Source organism: Corythoichthys intestinalis, chromosome 2 (assembly GCF_030265065.1).
Source record: "Corythoichthys intestinalis isolate RoL2023-P3 chromosome 2, ASM3026506v1, whole genome shotgun sequence".
NCBI lineage: Eukaryota > Metazoa > Chordata > Actinopteri > Syngnathiformes > Syngnathidae > Corythoichthys > Corythoichthys intestinalis.
Window position 1 is genome coordinate 969,307 of NC_080396.1, and position 27,104 is coordinate 996,410.

Here is a 27,104-nt window from a genome sequence, read left to right on the forward strand (position 1 = left end):
CGATCAAACAGCAAATAACTGAGGCAATTCTGGATCCAGGGTTAGCAAAACAATGAGCACATCGGAATGTCCCCGAGAAGCGACAGTTGTTAGCTAAATGTTCAGTCTTTTTGAAGTCTGCGGCACGGTGAGCCAGACGAAAGGTGTGCCGGGGTGTTGTTTAGGATAATTCTTCTGTTGCAGATTTGGGCGGTCAAGTTCGGATGTCACCGTTCGTTGCTGGGTCATGGTTTCTGAGGTGGGAGCTTCGGCCTGCCTTGCCGTCTGAGAGGCGCCGAGCTATCAAGCTTAGTTTTTTTTGTTATTGGGTGTTGTGATAGTACATGACGTCCCGCCATTTGTTCTGGACTGTCCTGAAGAACTGATTGCTGGATTTGGTGTTGCAGACATGGGCTTGTAGATGTCTTGACTATCACCTGGTAGTCAGCGTCAATCTTGCTCAGTCAGCTGCATGATACGCTTTGGGCTTCCGTGGTCAGAAGCCGTCATGTATCTCTTATACCCTATGTCAAATATATTCTGCTTGTTTTCCTTATACTATGATATAAATGCAATTTATTTTATACTGGGTACATTAGAGTGATACAAACAGTAAATACGTGGAAAGATACTAAGATTGTATTAAGTGTGTTAGAGTAATACAAACAGTCGAACGGTAAATACGAGAAAAGATACTATTTGCTTCCTCCAGAAGCACCCACCATTTTCAATCAGACCTGGTTGGTTGTGGAGCTGTTGCCACCGTTCACTCAATGCACATCTGAAGTAGGTATGATTTGGGAGAGACTCACCTCCCAATAAAACAGCGTTGCAGAGTTCATCAGGCACGGTTGTGCACTCTCCGTGCCTCCCGCGACGGCTCCCTTCGCTCATTTTTTATTTACCTCCTCACACCACTGTTGTCCCACTTATTTGGCCTTGCTGCTAGAAACTGGACAGGCTCCCTCTGGAGACAGAGCTCTCATTGTGGAGACTTTGGGAGATGAAGCTGGCGCAGTGCCTTTAAATGCACACACTTTGATGCTTGCACACAGCCGGGCAGACGGAGGACATTATGTAGTGCTTTAACTTCATCCATAACCCCACGCTAATGGTGAATCCGCGCTGCCAATGAGCGCACTAAAATAATTGGTCTGAGGGGAGTCCTGTTTTGTCTGCGTCAGTAGAAACGGCTCGGTGATAAAAGGCGCAGATGCACAAATCAAAATAACACTGGGCATCACAGCAGTCTGACCCTCCAAAAACAAACGACGACGTGACGGTTTCTTTTCAAGACGGTAACAAAGCGTGATGAACAGCATTTCCAACCATTAGCTCTTTTAACTCATTGAGAGCGATAGACATCCAATCCATTTTGACTGGGTGAGTCAGCTAGCCCTTCCAGTCAAAATGGATTGAATGCCTAGTCGTTCAGTTAAGTAACCAGCAGCTCATGTTTCGACATAATTTAAATAAACTAACTTTTAGGGTGTTTTTTCTTTCCTGATGCCTTTTCTGTTAGAAGGTCTTTGATGATTACACACTTTAGTGAAACGTGTACCGTATTGGCCCGAATATAAGACGACCCTGATTATCAGACGACCCCCTCTTTTTCAAGACTCAAGTTTGAAAAAAGACTTTTTGAACACCAAATTCATTTTCATACAGAAAATAATTACAGTACATCCGAAACAAATGAGTATAACAATATATTTGATGGAAAAAGCATGTTATTTTGCCTCATTCAAATGTAATATCTGAACATTTAAATATGTAAACTAAAGTGCACTCACATTCGTAAATGAATGGCTTCTGGTTTTTGAAATGTAAATAAACCAATCTATTGTGATAAAACAACAGAATTGCAATTAACCATCAAAGTGAAGCCTAAATCTAACTGTAGTCTTGAAACAAATCTGACAGAACATCGCTTCAATGATATCTGGCGCCATCTAGCGTCGTGAATGGGTATGATGTCTAGACCGCGAATATAAGACGTCCCCCTATTTTTCATTCTTATTTCAATGCAAAAAACACCGTCTTATATTCGGGCCAATACAGTAATTTAGCCGGAGAGTCGTGATTCATTGATTAAGATTAATCAGCCACCTTCAACTGATAGAGAAAAACATTACGGCTAGATTCATACCGCAGGTCTTAATGCAGACATCAGATTTTTTTGTGTGTGTTTTTCCAGCTCGAGTGATGCAATAACTTCAGTGTTGTTACTAACGGCGTTATGTTTTTTCAGTAGTGAGTAATCTAATTAATTACTTTTCTCATCTTGGCAACGCCGTTACCGTTACTGAGGCGGGAGAGGCGTGCGTTACTACGCGTTACTAAGTTGTTTGAATAAAAAAAGTCTGAGAGAGACGGACTCAAGGCTCTGTTGTAGAGATCCTTCCTAGCGAACCTACTTTTTTTTTTTTTTTTTTTAATCTAAAATGCTCCTAAATCGGCAAAATCTCTTGACTTAAATCTATCTTTAAATGATGAAACAGTTTTAAAATTTACACATGTTGAAAGTAGACAGAAGGGAACTAATGCAATAGCGGGAGCAATTTTAACAACTTTAACGGTTGATTCACAACTTTAAATGACTTCCACACATAGCAAAGGTTACTATCTAGTTATGGCAATACCCTTGTGTCTAGTTAAGTGGAGGGTAAAGAATTGGGCTAGGGCCAGTTGTCCCCAAAACCCTTTAAACTTCACATTGTTTGACCTTTTTTTTGTTTTGTTTGTTTTTTTTTTTTTGAGGGAAAAAAAAAAAAAAAACATGAAAATTATCACTAGTTACTTTGCCAAGTAACTAATTACTCTTAAATTCAGATAACTGAGTTACTAACGCAATTACTTTTTGGGAGAAGTAATTTTTAACTGCAATTAATTAGTTTTTTAAAGTAAAATTAACAACACTGATTAACTTGATCGTCTGAATGGGACAGATCGCACAAAAGTGGACTATTTCAAATCCAATATGGGTCACTTTCGTATATGGTTGGAATCCGATGTGGGGCACATTTTTCCCTGAATGTGGCGGCGGTCTGACCTGTCAAGTCTCCCAAATCGGAATTCGTGCAGCAATTACGTCAGCAAAGAACGAGAGCGGCCGGCAGGGAGGCAGCGATAGCTGTGCGTTAGCGCCTAGCTTGCATTCGGTTATTACTCGGGAGACGGGCTTGACCGCAGTCGTAAAAAATATAAAAATAAAATGAAGGAAATGATAAGCCTGATAATGGTCTGTTTTCTTTCCATGCGCCAAAAAAGCAAATTGTCAGGATTGTCAGATCGGTCCCTAGCACAATAACCCCGTAAAACCAGCCTAGTTTAATTGAAAATCAGTCTATAGAACAACCTCCCGTCCTAGACAAGATCTTGTCAAAAGTGGCCCAAATTTCATCAACCCACCTAATGCATTCATCGCCCGCTCTGAGTCTTTAAAAATAGCCAAATTGGCTGGGAACCTGCTCAATCTGGCAAAACTGTCCGTTTTCCATACTCAGGAAAAGGAGCGGAAAGGTTACACGCAGGAGTCGAGTTTTGGTTGTGCTGCCACCTACACTGAGTATGCGTACTACATCGGCAGATTGGAAATTTGCGGCATTTTTTTTTTTTTTTGCGTGTGTGCAGATTTGCCCACACACACACTAGACATGTGTAGATTACCGGTTTCAAGGTATACCGTGGTATGAAAACGTAAGGGTTTCAAAACCGCTAAAATAGTCCGTCATATCGTACCTAAAGTATTAGATATCTTTTATGTCCCAAAAATACGTGGAGAAATCCCTTGCTTGCAGCTGCAAGGCTCAACCCTCCTGCACCGGTTGTTGCTCAGTGTCATTGAGTCAGCTGTGCTACACGATGGCTGGAGGAGGTAACTCCTGAAAGTTTTTCCCCCATCGAACAAAACTAAATTGCTGGAATGGGAATACTTCGGCTAGAGAAAAGTTACAGACGTCTGGGCTTAGAGGAGGACGGCCAACCGACGTGTTTGCGGTGGGTGGCTGCCGAGGAGGCATTACATCCAATATGATTTTGCATTTATACAAAATGAAAGGTTAGTAAACACTGTCATGAACGTTCCCCACAAGCTACGAGAGTTAATTCCAGCGTGTCTAGGAGTTGTAAAACGTGTTTTTTTTCTCTCTGGCAATGGTCTGTGTTGAGCGAGTATGCACAGGTATAATGTGAACATGATACGAGTCATAAACACATGCTTTTTATGGAAAATAATTCAATTATTTTTGTTCTGACAGTAATAATGTTGAGCTGTGGTTGTTGGTTTAAGCTCACCTAAAGGACTGCATTTATTTTAATTTTATTTAGAATATATTTATATATTTTTCAAAATTTATTTTAACTTTATGGAGAGAGTACCTTTTCTCGTAGGCACTGTATAACTGTTTGCATTATTCTAAAACAATTGTTATAAAAAAAGCATTTAACCATAGTTTAACCCTTTAACACCGAACGTGTCGGCTGCGACGCGTTTACGCATGTCGTCTTTGAAGCTTCGTCACGCTGTAATTACGTCACCGGCGTGCCGCTGGTTGGTCTCATTTGAAAGTGCGGAAGTTGATGTCCACACCAGTTTTTATTTGAAGTCAATCGACCAAGAAAAACGGGAGATAATGTCATTTGAGTTTTATAGTTTTATTGCACTCATAAATATGCATTAAAACGCTGCATGGACCATGTATCTATCCCATATTTCCATCATTTCATGTCCTTTTTCAAAACCGAAAGCAGCACAAAAGACTACATATCCCAAGAGCCGTTGTGATGTCAAGAAGGACGAACCAAATGTGGACATTTTTAATAAATTTCCGAGCGAGGCACCAACTAAGGAAAAGGAGGCATGCGAAGCAAGCAACGGCTGGTTGGATTGAGCGAGCGACTTTGAAACGTGCACAATGAATCTAAAACTAAATTTAGCGCAAGCTAATGCATTATTTCATGAACTCAAGGAAGAAAATGAGCCGTATTTGTTGTTGTTTTTTTTTTTTTTGGGATGAGTCGGGGCCTCGGTGAGTAGAAGTGACAGCAGCGCGCAAATGGCGAAAGAGTAGGCTGTGTGACGTTGTGTGTGATGCAGCTCCGTGACCTGTTCATGCAGAAGCTTTATTGAGTGCGCAAAAAAAAAAAAAAAAAAAAAAAAAACTTTATTGGGTCGTATGCCAGAAAAATTTGAATTGAACTGAACTACTTGTCAATATCTTTGAAAATACTTTTTTTCAATGTTATATATATATATTTTTTTTTCTTCACTATAATCTTTTCAATTTTTATAAAGATGGGTGTTCGAGAAGTTTGATTGCATGTACGTACGTATATACTTTAGATAAGGTGATGGGTATAATACCTAACTTCACAAAGAGATATCCTCCAAACCCTTTTTGTGTTAGATGATATACAGTATATATATATATTTTTTTCTCACTATTTTGCACAGTATATAACCTGTTTTGACCATAGTATGTGTAAAGGCCAAAAACGCCTATGACCATACTTGCCCTTTGTGTTGAATTGTCAAACATAAAACTATTCAATCTTATTTTTTTCTATTGAATGTTTATCGTAACAAGTTGAATAAATATTATCAAGCTTCAAAACGGTTGGTCAAGCATGTTTGGTTGTCAATGGGACATAAACATTACAAATTTTGAATAAATATTTTGGGATTTTTTTCTTTTTGGGTCCAAAATGTGGATTGTAATTGGTCAGTGAAGAAAACAACAGTTTGGACATAAAGTTCAAGGTGTCCTTAAAAAAGGGACCCGACTTGGCCATTGTGAACAATTTTTTCTTTGAAATATAAAGGCAACATCAAATGCATGCAAATTCAGCCAAAATAGGCTTAGGTGTTAAAGGGTTAAGGAAAAAAGCAGACTATACTCCATGCCGTTTGAGTCAGTAAAGCGGACTGGCTTATCAGCCCTCGCCTGATAAGCAAAAGAAAAGACGCCATCATCTTTTCGGTGGGGCCAAGACACCCTGGCCTACCTAAGCAATGCCCGAGAACAAGAAGAATGAAGTTTGATAGCTCGACGCCTCGCAGACATCAAGGCACGCCCAACCTCCCACCTCAGTTGCCTCATTAACCATGACCCAGCAACAGTGAGACATGAACTAAACACCCCAAAATGCGATAGATTATCCTAAACACGCCCTTCTTCCTGCCCACGGCCCGCCCTGCGAGAGCCTTAAAAAAGACTGAATGTTTATCTAAGCATTGTCATTTTTTCTCTGGAACCTTTTGTTGACTTGTGATATGGTGACCTTGGATCCTCGCCTGGGTCCCTCTGTGTTGTATGATTGCTGTCGACTCAAAATAAATTGTCAACTTGTTTCGAAGCCTTTTTCCAGCTTTCAAAATGGAGTCAGTACAAAGGTTTAAGACTAAGGTGAACATGCTGTCAGGAAACGGGCAGGCAGGTGGTTTGTAGACCCGAAAGCAGGAAAAGGGAAGCGAGGCAAAAAAGGCGGTGCAATAATGTTTTAATTAATGCCAAATTTAAAACAAAGTACCAACAAAATGACCGGGGAATCCAAAAAGTCTTAACAAACAAAAGCCAGGCTAACAAATCAACTTACTATAGAAGCAGGACAAGGAACACGAGGAACAGGGGAAACGCTGTCATGAACGTGGACATGCACATTAAAATTGACAATGACGCAACAAGGAAAAGAAACTGGGAAGTTATATATATATACACACACACACGCACACACACACACACACACACACACACACACACACACAGACAAGGGGTAACGAGACAAGGAGGAACAGATGGGTGACACAGGAGGACGCCGGTTGGAGGATACACTAGGAGCAGGAACAACAGGTGAAATCAATGGGCAATCACAGGGACACACTAGGAGGGAACCAACACAAAACCTAACGCGTGCAATTTGACCTTTTGGCCCGGGTTGTCGGGTTCTGCCGGCCCAGGTCGTTGGAGCTGCTCCAGTGGTTCCAGAGGTTTAGCTGGCGAGATTCTGGCAATCTGGCTATAAGGTCAGATTCCTTCACTTAACTTTATACTTATCTTCCAATTTGCTAATATGTTTTGAAAAATAAAAATCCTGTTCAATGGGATTAAAAAAAATGTTTTTTTTTAAACCCAGCAATCTCAAAGTAACACATTTTAGAGCTATAATGCAATACCGTGATATTTTGGCTTAAGGTTATCATACCGTCAGAATATCATACCCACACACAAAGAAAAGGCACTTTACAGCCTGAACGTGGTCTCGGATGCATTTTTGAATGGCTCTGGAGTGTTTGTGTTGGAGTAAATTCCTACATGTCATTCATCAACATTCTCTTCAGTACGGGTGAAATGCCTAGGAAAAAAGACAAAAGTCGATACCAACGATGTGTAAATAACAGCTAAAAATGCGTTGGGATCATATTGGCACTTCCAGGCAGGAATTGGCTGGCGTTGATGGCCAACAGCAGAATCCTGAACTTAAAACAGCTATTTCAGTTTTTATTATGAACAAAAGAACTGTGGATTGTGAAGTCTTCACAGTCCTTACATGACATGACACAGAGACTTGACAAGACAACTCAGACACTGCATGACATCAACTTCAAGTGACGTTATTTGGTATTTTTGTTTCCTGAGCAAATTTACAGGCTCATGTTACAGGCAAGTTCACAAAAACTTTGTAAGACTCCAAACTATTTGCATACTTATACCTCTAAAAGTAGGAACGACCCATCTGCCTTATTCCCAGAAGTCATCTTTTAAAGGGAAGTCTCAACAGGGACCAGTGTGATATACGGAAGTACTAGTCACCTTCCAGTTTTTGCTGCATAGGCAAGCCAATTTGCATCCAGATCAAAAAACACACAAAGGCAGTGGCGTGTACTGGCCCAGCACCAACTCGCAGACTCAAAGCGTTTGTTGAAGGGAGGACGTGGCGATTCCACAAAAGGAAAACGTCTCTTGTTGGAACGTGATAAAAATTAGTAGTATGACTAACACTGTGTTGTTTTTGCAGGAAGTTTTATCAGGTTTCTTGATTAGAGTACAAAAGCAGTGAAAACAAAGGGAATAGAATAAATAGCTATGAACTAAATTTCTTTTTTTCTACTTTTTTAGAGCAACGGTGTGAAATGACGTCCCGCGGGCTGGAAGATGCCCACCAGCAGTGTTGTTAATAACGGCGTTACTAACGACGTTATTTTCTTCAGTCGTGAGTAATCAAATGAATTATTTTTCTCATCTTAGCAACGTCATTACCGTTACTTAGGCGGGAAAGGCGTGCGTTACTATGTTGGTTGACTGACGCGAGAAAAGTCTGACGGACGGACTCACGGAGACGAGAGAGCAGAGCAGGAGTGGGGAAGAGGCAAGGGAGGGTGACACCGTTGCAGACGCGATGCGACTATGCTAGGTGGCTCCATTAATACCTGACTCTAGCTGATTGCCTACAAACTACGCCCATATGATGCTTCGGTAGATACTGTATACAGAACTAGATGCAAATGACAGGCACGGCTGCATTAGCAACATGTATAATAGAGAACTAGAAGCATTAGTAAACAGCCGCCATCTTAAAGCAGTAGACCTCTCGGGAAGGCTGTGTTGTAGAGAACCTCCCTAGCGAACCTAAGTAACTTTTTATCTAAAATTCTCCTAAATCGGCAAAATCTTGACTTTAATCTATCTTTAAATGATGAAACAGTTTTAAAACGTACACATGTGAAAAGTAGACAGAAGGGAACTAACGCAACAACGGGAGCAATTTTAACAACTTTAACAGTTGATTCACAACATTAAATGACTTCCACACATAGCGAAGGTTACTATCTAGTTATCGCACTATCCGCAATACCCCTGTGTCTAGTTAACCCTTTAACACCTAAGCCTATTTTGGCCGAATTTGCATGCATTTGATGTTGCCTTTATATTTCAAAGAAAAAAATGTTTACAATGGCCAAGTTGGGTCCCCTTTTTCAGGACACCTTGAATTCATGTCCAAACTGTTGTTTTCTTCACTGACCAATTATAATCCACATTTTGGACCGAAAAAGACAAAAAAATCCCAAAATCTTTTTTCAAAATTTGTAATGTTGATGCCCCATTGACAACCAAACATGCTCGATCAACCGTTTTGAAGCTTGATAATATTTATTCAACTTGTTAGGATAAACATTCAATAGAAAAAAATAAGATTGAATAGTTTTATGTTTGACAATTCAACACAAACCGCAGGTATTGTCATAGGCGTTTTTGGCCTTTACACATACTATGGTCAAAACAGGTTATATACAGTGCAAAATAGTGAGAAAAAAGATTATATATAATCTAACACACAAAGGGTTTGGAGGATATCTCTTTGTGAAGTTAGGTGTTGTACCCATCACCTTATCAAAATTATATATGTACATGCAAGCCGAGACGCCGACTCATCCCGGGAAAACAACGACAAATACGGCTCATCTTCTTCCTTGAGTTAATGAAATAATGCATTAGCTTGCGCTGAATGTAGTTTTAGATTCATTCTGCACGTTTCAAAGTCGCTCGCTCAAACCAACCGGCCGTTGCTTGCGTCGCATGCCTCCCGTTCATTAGTTGGGGCCTCGCTCGGAAACTTATTAAAAATAATCACATTCGATTCGTCCTTCTTCACATTACAACGGCTCTTGGGATGTGTAGTCTTATGTGCTGCTTTCGGTTTTGAAAAAGGACAAGAAATGATGGAAATATGAGATAGGTCCATTCAGCGTTTTAATGCATATTTATGAGTGCAATAAAAATATAAAATTCAAATGACATTATCTCCCGTTTTTCTTGGTCGATTGACTTCAAATAAAAAGTGGTGTGGACATCAACTTCCGCACTTTCAAACGAGACCAAGCAGCGGCACGTGGGTGACGTAATTACAGCGTGACGAAGCTTCAAAGACGCGATGCGTAAATGCGTCACTGCCGATACGTTCGGTGTTAAAGGGTTAAGTTTAGGGTAAAGAACTGGGCTAGGACCAATTGTCCCCAAAAACCCTTTAAACTTTGACAACTTTAAACTTAAACATTGTGTGACCTGTTTTATTTTATTTAATTTTTTTTTTTTTTTTGACGAAAAAAACAACAACAACATGAAAATTATCACCAGTTACTTTGCCAAGTAACTAATTACTCTTACATTCATGTAACTGAGTTACTAACGCAATTACTTTTTGGGAGAAGTCATTTGTAACTGTAATTAATTACTTTTTAAAAGTAAGATTAACAACACTGCCCACCAGGAGGTCCGATCCGGCTTGCAAGATTGTTTTGCCTTACAAGCATGTTGTAGCTCATTCATACTGTACATAAAAAAAAAAAAAAATCACATGCTTTTACAGTGATACCTCGACATACTAAATTAATTTGTTCCGGAGTGGCTCCTGTATCACAATTTTTATTCCATACAATGAATTGTCTTAAATGTGAATCCCCAATTCGCTACTAAAACACCACATTAAATTTGCTCCTAATGTCTTGTGATTGACTTTATTTTTAATGCTTTGTTGCCACTTAGTGGCACTTGAAAAAAAAAAAAAGCATGTTTATTTCATAATACACGTGGTATTTTATGCTCCTGAATGAAATTGACCGCTTGTAGGTGTGGGGAAGCGATTGCTATATTTGTTTAGTTTTTTGAATCCCGCGCCATGAAAATAAGTGACTTCCGGCAACAGTCTCGAGTTGAGAAAGACGGCGCTGTGGAAGGAGTCCACTTCACTATACAGCCATACTGTTGTATGAGAAGGACTAAGGATTCAGCTGATTTTGCGGATTAATACGTTTATTTTTCGCATCATGCCAGCCAAACGGCTGCAGAAAAATCTTACTGTACGAGCGGGAGGTGTTTTTGGGGTTTCAAAAGGTTCCTATTCACCGGTGGATATTGGCCAAAACAAGCCCTACTACTGTGGGACCATGGGACTTACGAGGAAGTGAGTAAACATCGTCTTTTGTATTATGTCAAATACTGGGATCATTTTAATATGTAGGTGGCTTGCATTTTGTGGCTGACGTGCTCCTTGTCCCCTCGGCCGACGACCGGCGGCTTGTCGCACATCCCCCCGCTGGGAGAGCACTATACTCAGCTTATTGCTCCCTTCATATGCCGGGTGTTCTGTCAAATTCTCTGACCGATCAAAAATTGCAACTTTGTGTTAAAAATAGCCGCGAATACAGCGATTACAAAGTAAACACTACAAACTTTCTTTAAATGAAGGACTACTTACGTTTGCTCACGGATGGGCATGTAAAAAAACTCTCCTCATACACATTAGCTGCACATTTTAGCTGCACAACAACTGCAACCGCCCTCCCCTTCTGAGTCTCTCCGCTGTTTACGACTTTGCCGTGTAGTAAAGCATTATTTTGCCATATTCGTGTTGACCGTTTGGCAGCTACACGCTCCTCTGACGTCGGCCAGTTTGTTCGGCGGTCATTGTCCAGCTGCTTCCCCGGCAAGCTCTCCTGTCCATAGTAGCAGGGGAACGAGCTGTAAATTGCTCTCCGCCGGGCGGGCTACAGATCGGCGAAGACAATCGACAACCCAGTCGTCATGTGAAATGATCCGGGCTAGTTATGTGTGATTTCCCGCTTCAATTCAATTCAATTGAATTCAATTTTATTTGTATAGCCCTGGATCACAACAAGGATGTCTCAAAGGGCTTTGCAGAGGCAATATGATACACAATCAGAAACAGCAAATGAAGCAACAAAGATGAATAAATACATTCAAGTCCTGGGTATCCCCCATCCTTAGACCCTCCATGTCGGCAAGGAAAAACTCCAAAAACTCCAGTCTTCGGGAGAAAAATGAGAAACCTTGTCAGTCAGGAGAGATCCACTCCCAGGACGGATAGACAGGAACCCTTCGAAGACTTTGAAACATACTCTGTTCGGGTTAGCATGTCGGCTAGCTGTCACGCCTCTTGATTTGTTTACATTCTCCAAAGCCGTGGAAGTGAACTGACTTAGGCCCAATTTAGGTGGCATAAAATATCGTTTGGGAGGTGTGACAGAAAAGGTGAAGTCGACAGTTTTGACCATTTGGGAGTCATTTTGCCGTGTCGTCCTGAATAAATGCATTTTTACAAATATATGCTGTATATACTCTCACCGGCCACTTTATTAGGTACACCTGTCCAACTGCTCGTTAACACTTAATTTCTAATCAGCCAATCACATGGCGGCAACTCAGTGCATTTAGGCATGTAGACATGGTTTAAGACAATCTCCTGCAGTTCAAACCAAGCATCAGTATGGGGAAGAAAGGTGATTTGAGTGACTTTGAACGTGGCATGGTTGTTGGTGCCAGAAGGGCTGGTCTGAGTATTTCAGAAACTGCTGATCTACTGGGATTTTCACGCACAACCATCTCTAGGGTTTAGAGAATGGTCCGAAAAGGAAAAAATATCCAGTGAGCGGCGGTTCTGTGGGCGGAAATGCCTTGTTGATGCCAGAGGTCAGAGGAGAATGGCCGGACTAGTTCGAGCTGATAGAAAGGCAACAGTGACTCAAATAACCACCCGTGACAACCAAGGTAGGCATAAGAGCATCTCTGAAAGCACAGTACGTCGAACTTTGAGGCAGATGGGCTACAGCGGCAGAAGACCACGCTGGGTGCCACTCCTTTCAGCTAAGAACAGGAAACTGAGGCTACAATTTGCACAAGCTCATTGAAATTGGACAATAGAAGATTGGAAAAAGGTTGCCTGGTCTGATGAGTCTCAATTTCTGCTGCGACATTCGGACGGTAGGGTCAGAATTTGGCCTCAAGAACATGAAAGCATGGATCCATCCGGCCTTGTATCAACAGTTCAGGCTGGTGGTGGTGGTGTAATGGTGTGGGGAATATTTTCTTGGCACTCTTTGAGCCCATTGGTACTACTTGAGCATCGTTGGAACGCCACAGCCTACCTAGGTATTGTTGCTGACCATGTCCATCCCTTTATGACAACAATGTACCCAACTTCTGATGGCTACTTTCAGCAGGATAATGTGCCATGTCATAAAGCTGGAATCATCTCAGACTGGTATCTTGAACATGACAATGAGTTCACTGTACTCAAATGGCCTCCACAGTCACCAGATCCCAATCCAATAGAGCATCTTTGGGATGTGGTGGAACGGGAGATTGGCATCATGGATGTGCAGCCGACAAATCTGCGCCAACTGTGTGATGCCATCATGTCAATATGGACCAAACTCTCTGAGGAATGCTTCCAGCACCTTGTTGAGTCTATGCCACGAAGAATTGAGGCAGTTCTGAAGGCAAAAGGGGGTCCAACCCGTTACTAGCATGGTGTACCTAATAAAGTGGCCGGTGAGTGTATATATACAGTATATAAGATGAGCTAACTTTGGCAGCTTGTAAGTTCTACTCTTCTTTTGTTTCATATACATGAGCATTGTAGTGCGTATATTTCATTTGTTTACATTTATAGGCAAATGTAGTTACATTATTGCATTGCTGCAAGTGGGAATGATTTATTACTGTTGGTATTATCTTTCATATGATGAATAAGTTTCGAAATTTGAAGCGAAAAGTCTTTGAAAAACTTTTCGTAAAATGAATTTTTCATGTACAGAAGCCTTCATATCTTAAGGCACCACTGTATTTTGACATAGATTAGTGTGATCGAGTGCGAACACTACTGCGCTTGGCTAACGTTCGTTTCTACAGTGACATTATACAGCATTCGTCCATTCGCCCCCTCCTGGTCAAAATGGTTTGGACGTCTAGCAACTTCAATGGCAGCCAATGAATTGGCAAGGAAATGACACCAAATCAACAGGAGGCATCCCAAAAATGCATGAAAAATCAAGAGGAAATGAGTCGTAATTTACAGGAAGTGATCCATAAGTATCTTAAAATGACGAGGAAGTGATGCAAAATTAACTCGTTGCCTGCCATTGACAACCATAGACATCCAATTCACTTAAACTGGAAGGACTGGCCGTGAATGCTCATCTTTCATTGTCATTGACGGCACTAGACATCCAATCCATTTTGACAGGGAGGTGAAAATAGATTGGGCAGATTGAATGTTTTCTCCCTCCGTATGTTCGTCTGCAACAAATTTGGAATTACTTAACTTGAAGACATGGCAGATCACTCAAATATACCGGCCATTTAATTAACGCACGACTGAATAACTTGTTTAACAGTCAAGCAGTGGCGTCAAAATCTGACCACGTCTTTGAAAAAAGCACTTACCATATGAATTTGCCGTACGCCGAGATGCCGTGTCCTGACTCCTGTTTAATGTCGCAGCGCAGATGCCCGCCTTCAGGGTGCGCGCTGTTGTCAGGTCACACGTCAACCGTTAAATTTCCGATTATGAGCGTGTTCGGTCTGCACGGTCCGCCCCTGAACAGTCCGTAACTGATTATTGGGACTATCAGATTGATGATACCGGTCGCATCTGGTGCAATGACGTCCAGCAGGCATACCTGTAAACCCGAGGCCATTGGCAATCTTACAAATAGTGACGTATGCCCTGACATATTTAGTACTAATCTTACAACGTTTTATTAGCATGCAATATGAAACAAAAATAAAATTCAATTTTAAAAATAATATCAACTTATTGGTAATATTGTCAAATATAACTTGGTGCAATCAAAGAACAATCAATATCTTCAGCTACATCAGGATTACTAAAATTTAACAGTGACTTTTGTTATAATTGTATGTAGCACTTTTGGCAATTTCTATCATGTCTTTTGATGGCTGCACTTCAGCGAGCAATTCAGTTTGACTTGAACATAGTTCGTTAGTGGATCCGATTGTAAATGAAAAAGGTCAATTGATAAATTGAACTTACCGATGCAATCATTGAGTCAGGGAACATTTCTTTTGCTAATTCTGAGAAGTGATCAGCAATAGTTGCGGGCAAATTGTGTTCGGCAACAAATTGGCAAAATAAAATCTCCGCTTTTGTCACTTTTCATTCTGCAGACTGCATCTTTATGAAAAGTGTAGTTAATCTTACTTTTAAAAAGTAATTAGTTACAGTTACAAATTACTCCTCCCAAAAAGTAATTGAGTTAGTAACTCAGTTGCCTGAATGTAAGGGTAATAAGTTAATTGGCAAAGTAACTGGTGTTACCTTTCATGTTTTCTTTTTCATTTTTCCAAAAGGAAAAAGAAAAAACATAGTAACCTTTGCTATGTTTGGAAGTCATTTAATGTTCTGAATCAACCGTTAAAGTTCTTAAAATTGCTTCCGTTTTTAAAGGGTTAGGGTTAGGGTTTTAAAACTGTTTCATCATTTAAAGATAGATTCAAGTCAAGATTTTGCTGATTTAGGAGTATTCTAGATAAAAAGTTACTTAAGTTCGCTAGGAAGATTCACTACAACAGACCCTTTCTGAGATCTCTACTGCTTTAAGACCAACCAACGTAGTAACGCATAGTAATGCACACTGTCTCGTTGCCGAAACAGTGACAAAATCCGAACAGAGAAAAACACTCCGTAATGCACGAAAAACGTACAGATTTTGAACGTACGGCGTACACATTTAGAAATCAGTGCTCACTTGAACAAATTACGCGAAACCGTACAATTTGACAGGTATAAGCAGGCGTGATTGCTCTGTGAATCTGGCGAGCTGACACCGGATCCGCCGCACAGTCACCTGCTATCGGGGAAATGACTCAAAACCAACAGAAGTACCCTAAAATGAACACGTACGTGACCCAAAATTAACTCGTTTCCTGGCATTGACGGTAGCCTCCCTAACTCGGAGGACTGCCTGTAAATGATGATCTCTCAGTGCCATTGACAGTACTAGAGGTCCAATATACAATATATGGACTGGGAGTCAAAATGGATTTGGCGTTTAGCGTTGTCAATGGCAGCAAATTAACTTATTTGGCCCAAAATAATCTGGTCAGGCCCACGTGAGCATAGGCGGATCTACTATCCGGGCGAAATAGGCGATCGCCCTAGGCCCCCAACCAGTAGGGGGCCCCCAACCAGCTGCCCTTGCCCCAACGAGCAAGGGCCTGGGCCACTGGAGCCAGCAGCACCCCCAACTATTCGTCATGTATAATTATGTCAGCATACCAAACAAACAAAAAACTAAAGAAAAAACAAAAGCTATTTCAATGCTGCCTTTATATTATGCCCCCCCCCCCCAACACACACACACACACACACGCACTACAATGGACTGCTCCACGGCGACGGACTGAGTATCAGTCGCTTAGCTTCGCTTAGCTCTGTTTAGCATCGCTTAGCTCCGCTTAGCTGTTTGTTAGCTTCACTTAGCTCTCCCGCGTTTTTCACCCCACTAAGCTCGCTATTTTCACAGCTCACTTGCTACTTTGTACGTCGGCTATCATTTATTTTTAATACATGACCAAACGTGCTCTCCATGGGAGCAAAAGTGCAGCGAGGGAGAAGTTGATAACAGGCCGCTAATGCCTCCCTTAACTTTCTTCTTCTTCTTCTCACCGAATGTAAAATACACGACAGCACACCTTGTGGCGAAACAATGCAGTACAGTTCCAATCAGTCATACAATAACACTCAACAGCTGCTTAACAGCATTTGCTAACGAAAAAAAATTAAATCTATTAGTGACACCACAAGCAATGACGAAGAATGTTTTATTACGGAGTGTAAAGCTTTCGGTTAGCGGTTTAGCGAATGTACTTTCGGTGAACATTTCAAAATAAATGCACGTCATGTTCGTCATATAAATAACGATTTATGGAGTTAATCCCACATACTTCAGAATTAATATTATAATAGGTTGAGTAATTACTACAGAATACAGATTCTACACTAAGAATAGCTTTCAAATGACACTCTTTATGGCAAATATGATTGGCAATCAATAATTATTATACTACTATTATATATAGTAGTATACTATAATAATAAAGCTAGAATTTTTTTTAAAGAATTGTTTTGAATATGTTGGAAAGGCAAAGTCAGCTTTCTGAATCTGTTTACTTTCCATTCTTTTGCACTAGTAAATGCCATCAGCATTTAACCTCATTGTTTATTTGTGATGAATTATTTTTATTTACATGATTATTTGTACTTTGATAAAGAATTTAAGTGTTCCAAAATGGTTTTGTGAATTAATAAGCGTCAACTAAAATTTCATTGCTAAATTAGTAAAAAAAAGAAAATTATTAGATTAGTCAACTAATCGTAAAACTAGTCGGCTGACTAATCATGAGAAAATTTGTCGTTTAGGACAGCCCTAGTGTACCGGAACATATTTCCTCCACACCCTTCTCTCCTTTTTAACCCCTGACCCATGAAGAGGGCCTCTGGATATGTTCGCCTTAGCCCCAAAATTGCCAAGTCCGCCACTGCACGTGAGATCTAATAGCCATGAATGCGGCCCATGAACCAGAATGATTTAAAGCTTATAGTTGTTCTATTGAATGGGAAAACAACAGAGAAAATGCAGTTGTCAAAAGGAAATGAATGAGTAGCTGTTAGCTTTTTTTGTTTTAATATACTCCATCTATCTACTGTATAGCTGCAGCTAAAAAAGTTCCCTTTCCAAACGGATCTCCAATAAACACAAACAAATCAAAAGAATGAATCTTGTGAATGCATTTCCTAGAGCGTGACGCAGCAACAATTGAAATTCAAACAAAGGCAGCTTGCGAACAAAGCTGCACTCACATAATCATGTTTTCAATGGGGAGGCAAAACATGCGAGGTAGAAGAGTCAAGAGCAGACTGTCAGAAGAATGGACAGGAGAAGGAAACAAAGGAGTGCTTGTGAGCTCACTCGCAATCCCGAAAGGTCAGCCGTAAACAAAGCGCATGAGAATGGCTTCCCTCATTATTGTCTTCATCCGCACACGTCTCGCCGATGTGTTTACAATTGAGCCGCACTGCTCCCAACTTCAGCGTACATGTTCTTGGAGAAGTTTAGTCTTTCCAACACAGAATCTACTTTTGAGAGCCATCCTTTTTGCATAACAACTTCTACTTACAACTTGGTAATAGATAGGATTGGCACAGGTGCAGAGGTGGCTAGTTCATAGACTTATTAATTATATTGACAGGTCACATTCGTCACACACTGCGCCACGCCTTCAGGACTACGCACATCCAGCATCAACAGGAGTTAATCTCTAACAATCACACGCAGCAATTTAACGCCGGATTGGAAAAAGGTTGGAAAAAGTATGAAAGCAGTACCGCATACAAACTGAAGGATTGTCTCAGGAGTGATTTGCTTGAGGATTCAAGGTCATTTTTATATTTTTTCTACCACGCATGTGAAAAAAAAAAAAAATCAGTGGGAGAAATAGGCGTCAGTTCCCAATATTTACGGAAAATAAATGCTAACTGCATGGGCTTTCGAGACTGTTTTACGTCCGTATCTATATAGAATTTAGGGATTTAAGCATTTATTCATAAGAATTTCAACGTAAAAAGCTCTTTGTGGTGGTAAGGCGGCGCCACGGTGACGTAAAGTATAGCAGCACATTCGACATATCAACGTAAAATAAATGCTAACTGCCCGTTTTTGTTGTTTTTTTTTTGCTTTTAACCAAGAATCGAGACTGTTTTACATCCATATCTATAAAGAATTCAGGGATTTAAGCTTTTATTCCCAAACATTTCAACGTAAAAAGCGCTTTGTTGTGATAAGGCGGCGCCGCAGTGACTTAAGGACTAGCAGCACATTTGACATATTTACGTAAAATAAATGCCAACTGCCCGTTTTTTTTTTTTTTTTTTGCTTTTAACCAAGAATCGAGACTGTTTTACATCCATATCTATAAAGAATTCAAGGATTTAAGCATTTATTTACAAGAATTTTCAAGGTAAAAAGCTCTTTGTCCGTGTTTCCACTCGGTCAGCTTTGACGGAGATAGGCCCCCTATTCATCAGCCCCACGCACCGTCAACAGTGTTGTTCATAACAGCGTTAGAGTATAACAGCCGTACTAATGGCGGTATTTTTTTCAGTAGTGAGTAATGTAATTATTTACTTTTCTCATCTTTGTGTAACCCGAGTCTGTTCTGTGCCGCCCCGCGGTCCGCTCCCACCTCTGACTAGGCTGGGACGCGAACCTGCGCGCCGCGACGAATTCTAGTCGGCAGGCAAGTTCGGTAACCACTGTGCCAATAAAGCTCGAGCCAACGGTGCAGCCGTTAGCGTCCTTACATGAAGGAATCGGCGGGGAGGTTTCCACGTGCTACAACGGATACACTTTCTGTGTACCCGTTACACTCTCCCCCCGAAACCTTCGCTGCCGATCCCGGACGAGCCCCCATTTGTAACCCGAGTCTGATCTGTGCCGCCCCGCGTTCCGCTCCCACCTCTGACTAGGCTGGGACGCGAACCCACGCGCCGCGACAATTCTAGTCGGGCAGGCAAGTTCGGTAACCACCGCCTCGAGCTTATTGGCGGTATAAAGCTGTAATGCAAATATGTACACTTACGTTCAAAACGACACATATTTCACCAATAAAACACTTGACAAAAAAATAATTGGTGTTCAAACGTCCATTAAGTCAATCAATATGTTAATTTAGTGGATTAAATTAGCCTAATTTACCGAACAAAAGTCCGCTAGCTTAAATGCTACAAATGCTAACGTATTTACAATACTCATAGCAAATCGCTCACACTTAACTCCACAAACTGTAACAGTAAACTTAATTCCTTTTAGGCAGACATGTCCAAAGTGCGGCCCGGGGGCCAAATGCGGCCCGTGGTCAAATTTCATCCGGCCCCCAGCCTCTGTCATCAAGTCAATAACATCTGGCCCGCACACAGACTTAATAAATTGGTTAGCAGTACTGCTACCAGCATATTAAGTAGCTTACACATTAAATGCTGCTCCTCCTTTACCCACTAAAAGGCAGCAGCACTCTAAGCAACATTACCCCGTGTGACGCTTGACTTCCAATTTTCTAAAATGGCAACAATCAACAACAACAAAAAAAGTTGACTGCGACAGCCGACGCTTCAAGGATAGGTGGAAATTGGACTATTTCTTCACTAAAATACCCACAACTGTGTCTGCCTCATTTACAAAGAGACAGTCGCTATTTTTAAAGAGTTCAATGTGAGGCGATATTACCAAACAAGACACGCTGACATGTACAACAACATTACAGGGAAGATACGCCGCGAGAAATTGAAGCAACTTGAAGCTAGTTTAATTTCACAGCAGTAAGATACCGAGAGCCGAACGCCACAAAGGCTAGTTGCGAGTTTGTTGAAATTATTCATTTAAAAAAAATAATGATAAAGCAAATGTGACACACAGAATGGCTTGCTAAAATTTGCTTAAATAATATTGTTCTACGTAAAGGACGTCAGCCATGGTCGGCCCCCCACATTTTTATCACACCAAATCTGGCCCCCTTTGCAAAATGTTTGGACACCCCTGCTTTTAGGGGTGCACATGCAGAAGGGGATCCCAGAGCAGACAAGCTGGTTGGGGTGATACTGTGTCTTTTATTAGTGAGCACAAGAGAGACCGTGGCAGGTGTTGATCGCTCTGCTCGGGGTACCTGGGCTGGCGTAAGATGTGGAAGCTCAGAAGGAGGCAGGCGTGGAATCCGACAGGGAGCAAGCATAAAACAGGACCTGAGGCGAGAGCAAATTAGTCGTGAGCCGGGTATCAGAGCTATCATGAAGGAATTGCGAGATACAACAGACAAGTTGATCGGATGACGAGGTGGCAGAGTCCACTGGCTTTTAACTAATTCACTCCCAGCCATTTTCATCGGTGCAACCCTCTTCACTCCAGGCCGTTTTAATGTATTCTGACTGGCTTTGCAAGACCCACAGAAAATTCAGTTCTATTGCTATGTAAACATGGAACCCACCAAAAGAAAGATTAGACTCTCGTCTTTCAGCAGGAAAAGTTAGTTCATATCTTTTTTCATTCTTTAGAAATCAGCATTTGAAAATAGCTTAGTTTGAGCAATTTTCTAATTTCTGATGAAAAAACACCGAAGTTGAGCTTTTTGTAAAAGCATAGGATTTCAAACATAACTTTGACTTTAACACAGCTATTTTTTGCTTATGTGACATCCCACACATCTGAATAATGTTTTCCTTTTACAAAATAACATAAACAACAAGACAAATTAAGCTTTTGATAGCAAAGTAACAATTTATTTGCACATGGCTGAACTGTTGGGCTGGGAGATGGCGCTGTTGTGGCCACCGCGTCTGTCTGGGTGGACGGGGTGGGCTTTTCCCTCGTCACCGCCTGTGGTGTCTCATCAAGATGGATTTTTTTAGTCTTTCTTTTGTGGTGACTACTGCCTCGTGGCGGAGTTCGCCTGGAGAACTTGTGTTCCCGGGGGGATTTGGTTTGGCTGTGTGCGTTTCCGGCTGAGTCGCGGGACACCGGAGGATGCGGGGGACGCGAGCGGCCGAGCACGGCGGCGCGGGCTCTGCTCGGCGAGCAGCACGGACTCAACGGCATCGTCCGCTGCACTGGTGGCCCTGATCGTCCAGGGTTGTCCGCCACCTGGCATCCTGGACGGCCTCCTGGTCGTCGCACTTGGTCGTTCGTCGCCTGGCGTCCCGGACGTACTCCCGATCGTCCTGCTCGGACTTCCCGCGCCTGGCGTCCTGGTCGTCCATTCGGTCGTCTTCAGCCGGCGCCCCGGCCGTTCATTCCATTGAATGGGGTTACCAAATGCGCTACTGCCCTCCAGTGGCCAGTTTTACTGCTTTAAAATGGATTTTCAGCATTGCGCTTTCGAGCAAAGTTGCATCAGAACCTAGAGATTTCTCTTGTGAAAAAAAACATAAAAGACGTATAAATATGTTTTAGGGACACTGAAACATTAAAAAAATGTATTAATACGTTTTTGTGAGCAAATGAGTTAAGGATGGCTGATGGTAATTGTCCATACCTGTAGCCGCTCCACCCGTCCCAACCTGTAATCAGTTAAAAGCATGCACACCTAACCAAGGTGGGTCAGGCCTCAGGTGGGAAAGGCAGAGGCCATAACAATTCCATATGCATACACAAACATATATACACTGAAACAACTTACAGCCTAATGTGGGCCAAACCAGAGCGCAGCTGTCCTTTATCCATGTCAGACAAGAGTCTGCTCCTCAGTCAAAAGATGCCAGACCCAACGTTGCCACCAGAGGGCAGTGTATCCTCCATCATGAAACAAAATACAATACTTTTTGGATAGTTCCTTTGGGCTACTTAAAGGGTTAATTCAGACTTTCTGCGGAAATTCGATTTATGTCGCCAATGTAGAACAGAACTCGTTTGTAACCCGGGGACAACCTGTATATACATATATAAAAAGAAAAATAATTGTCGTCTCGCCCACCCGGGCCTTTGAAGCTCGGGTCCTCGACCAGAGGCCTGGGAGCTTGAGGGTTCTGCGCAGGATCTTAGCTGGCCCTAGGATTGCGCTCTTCTGAACGGAGACGTCGGACGTTGTTCTGTTGGAGCCATGCACCCAGCTTGGGGGTTACTGCCCCTAGTGTCCCGATCACTACTGGCACCACTGTTGCCTTCACTCCCCACATTTTCTCCAACTCTTCCTTCAACCCTTGATATTTCTCCAGCTTTTCGTGTTCTTCTTTTTCTGATGTTGCTATTGCTCGCGATTGCTACATCTATCACTACTGCTGTCTTCTGATGTTTATCCACCACCACTATTTCAGGCTGGTTGGCCATCACCAGTTTGTCTGTCCGGATCTGGAAGTCCCACAGGATCTCGGCCAGGTTGCTCTCGACCACCTTTGGGGGTGTTGCCCACCTTGACTCTGGGGTCTCCAGTCTGTACTCAGAACAGATATTCCTGTACACCCTACCTGCCAGCATCTTGCACCCTGCTGTGATGTGCTGAACTGACTCAGGGGCCTCTTTGCATAGTGTAACCCTTCTACCCGTGTGACTGGGTTGTAAATTGTATAATTTTAGGGTTCAACTAATCTAGGTTCCGTAGGAGATTGGCAGCGGCACTCAACAACATAAGACACACTGACAAAAGAACATGTAATGGAACACAACTGTATTTTTTGAATTTGAACAATTTATAAACAATAAATGCAATGAAAACGTTTTAAATTAAATAGCAAAACCTAGAGTCAGTGAGGTAAAAATAAATAAAATTAAATTGCGATCGTTTGTTTTCTCCTTTAGTCTGGTGTCAGGCCTGACCCCCCAAAAAATGAAAAAATCTGAGATCTCAAGAATAAAAAAAATCCAATGACTGCTGATGAATCCTTTTGTCCCACCGCCCTCAACGAACATAGGTGGTCAAGGACATCAGTGTTCTCCTCTGTAAATTTTCCTTTACGCCTCTGGTGGCGTTCGTTGTTGGGGTTCAGTCCAGGTCGCAGCAAGTAGTCTCTTTTCCACGAGTGAATCAATCCAAAAAAAAAACAGCCTGCACGAAATGCGCAGTTTCATTACTCAAGGTGCAAACAATGCAACACACATACCAGTAATGAATTAGCTAAAATAAAAAAATAATATATATATATATATATATATTGGACTCTCATATACATAGTTAACACCATTATTCCGCCCCCCCCCCACAAGCACAGCTCATGTGCTAATGCTAGAAAAAAACGCATTGAAAAGTTCGCTAAAAACTTTTGTTCTTTTTTTCACAACTCAACATAAATGACATAACAGAACTCTACTCACAATTCTTTTGTCCATATCAGTCCATAACAATTGTCCTGACTGGTTTTATTTTATCATTTTTCGTGTGGATATATCCAAATTGTTTAGCACACATCGACAGCTAATCCATTAGCATATATGGGAACACTCACCAGGATAGTTTTGCTTCTATAACTTTTCTCTCGTTGGCTCAATATGTACCGCAGTCGTCTCCAACACCTTTGAGCCCAAAATAAAATGTGAATAAACAAACTTAAATTATCAGGGAACACTATTTTGTCTTATACTACTTACGTGGAAACTTCGAGAAGCTTTCCTAACGACTAACGTTCCCGCTCTCTCTCTCTCAAAACGAGTGGGCAAGCAAGAGATGGCGTACATTTCGCCGTGGTGCATTCAGGTGCATTGGAAATAATTCGATTTTATAAAACATGAATTTCCTTGTTATTTAACACTGGGTTACAATAGCCTGCACCCAGGGTCCTGTATGGTGTGATAGACCCTGGCCTCTATTGATCTTGTGCTGCCATGATCAGTGCCTCCGTGCTGTCTTTCAGTCCGGCCTTTTCTAGCCACTGGTATGTTTTCACCATGTCAGCTACCTCCTCAATTTGTCGGTGGCATATACCATGCAGGGGCTTGTCCTTCCATGATAGCTCCTCAGGGTCCTCCTCCTTACTGGGCTTCTGTTGCCTGAGACATTCACCGAGTAGGTCATCACTGGGGGTCATTTTCATGATGTACTCTTGGAGGGATGTAGTTTCCTCCTGGATAGTAGCTCTGATGCTCACTAGTCCTCGGCGCACATTCAGTGGGGCAAATAAATATTTAGTCAACCACCAATTGTGCAAGTTCGCCTACTTGAAAAGATTAGAGAGGCCTGTAATTGTTACCATGGGTAAACCTCAACCATGAGGGACAGAATGTGGAGAAAAAAAAAAACACAGAAAATCACAGAAACTGCTTTTTCAGTCTTGTCTGTGTTTTCCAGCATATATATCTTCAACATTTTTGTGGGAAAAAAAAAAAAACAGAAAATCACAGAAACTGCTTTTTCAGTCTTGTCTGTGTTTTCCGCCATACAGTGGGGAGAACAAGTATTTGATACACTGCCAATGGGTTTTTCCATTGACAGTGTATCAAATACTTGTTCTCCCCACTGTATATATCTTCAACATTTTGCTGTAAAGAATACAGGTTGTCATGCACTAACATGGTATTCTACGATGAAGGCGATACCTTCAAAACTTACAAAATCGAGCTAACAAGCAAATGGAAGCTGGTTGTCAACCAATACTCTCAAATACTGTATGCGTCACAAAGGCCTATGAAAGAGTTGAAGTCGCTTTTAAATTGTAATCCGTTTCTCCCTGGCGATACCTTAATTTTGAAGCCGACTGCTAACTGGTAAGAGAAAATCACTCGTCAGCCAAGATAAAATATATCTATATGGCGGAAAACACAGACAAGACTGAAAGAACAGTTTCTGCTCCTGCACTCCCCTTTAAAAGAAACTGCTGTATTTTAAGACAAAAGAACTGTTGTGTTTGATATAACAATATTTCTATATGCTGCCATAGCAGATCATGGCACATTAAGCCCCCAAAACTATTTTTAATTTGTCCGTTTTACCCTGGAAAACCCCATTTACGGACGTCGCGCAACCGCTTTTGTTTGAACCCAGCCATAAAAAGAAGATAATTAACTATATTTATTATTCAAAATGTCTGTCATTTTTAGCTTAGAATCATTAATTCATGTCTAATATTTCGTTTAAAAAAATCAAAATGATAATAATAATAATTCACTCTCATATTTTAAACTTTTAAACAAATGACGTTACAATGAAAAAAAATGGTGTTTGTTAAAAAGTCACGGATGTGGACCTCATAACTATCGCTTAATTGTAATTTTTTTGTTACTTTCCCCGTCATGTTAGATGATAATCAATCCAAACAAAGAAAATTTAAAAAAAAAAAAAATATTTAAAGGGTAGTATATGAAAATCAAAATCTCGACCACTCCTTGATGTCTGCGATTTCTGCATGTTGTTTCACCCAATAAAATCCCCCCAAATTCCAGCTGTGGCCATTCACAGCTCTGTCTCGACACTCTGTGATGCATGCTACATTGAGTTTTTGGTTTGAAACAAGGTAAGTACGTGATAATATCTCGTTAAAGTCATGGCGTCTGTAATTCTGCTCTCGCGTGCTCTCACCTCCATATAGGGCTTTGCTGTTTAAAAAACTTTTTTTTTTTTTTTTAATGCGCTCCTGTTCAAAATTTTTCCCCCAGCAAAATTGAGATTTTAAGCTTTCCAATGATGTATCACACATGCATATCGGACAATTTTGAAAGTTGGCCAAATTGGGGGTCACTTCAAGTCACCTGAGTGTTTTCCGCCATATGTATAATTACGCTATGCATATTAAGGGTGTCAACAATAATCGATACGGTGATGCATCCCGATGCGGGGCATGGACGATTCGATTCGATGCGGGCAACAAGCCGAATCGATTCAGCGCATTTTAAAATATATAAGTACGTTCAAAAATCTTCCCTGCGCAATTCCGGTGATGCAATGGATTTGGTTTCCCCATTTGTATTATTATTCTCATGTTTAATTTTTTACACACCGCATTACTCTGGTCAAGTTTCCCACCAACCTCGTTGAAGCCAAAATGTCTCCTTTTAATGTGTTAGGTGCATCAATAATCTTTCTCGCTCCCACTTTCTCCGCTTCAGCCATTGTTATGTTATGTCCTATCTCTCTGCTCTCTCAATTAGAGCTTAGTTTGGGCCTAAAAAATCCAGCCCGACCCGACCCGGCCCCGTGTATTAAAGGCCGAGAGTCCGAAATTTTACGTTTTATTTGTAGGCTCGAGCCCGAACCCCCACCCCCTGAAAATGTACGTTTCATTTGAAGGCCTGAGCCCGTTTTATTTGTGAGGACTCAGCAGGAGGAGCAAATGCGGGGATGCAATGCGTGGTTGCGTTTTGTGTGATCACAACTTGGACGATGCCTATGTGCATAATGATAAATTAAAACCTGTCTTTTGTAACAAATTCTCCCAGATAAACAAGACTGTAAGATGCATATTCAATAAACATTTATATCGTTTATATTTCTGTGTCTGTTCTATCAGGTGGATAGTTCATGCGTCAATTCGTCGGCAAAATGCAATAGACATTTATTTCAATTTCTTCGAGTTGGCAGAAAAAAACGCAAGTTTTCTTAATGTTTAACTTGTCTACATATTTATATAATATATATATATATATTTATACAACGAAATGAAGCTGGAAGCGTTTGTTAAATATATTTCTATGTGGGATATAGTGCTCACTATACGCGCCTCTCTGACAAGGAGAGGAACAGCAGCATATTCAAAAATAAACTAAAATACTTTTAAATAACATTCTTTATTTTAATGACTCGCATCAGAACACACAAAAGAACAACCTGCCTTAAGGA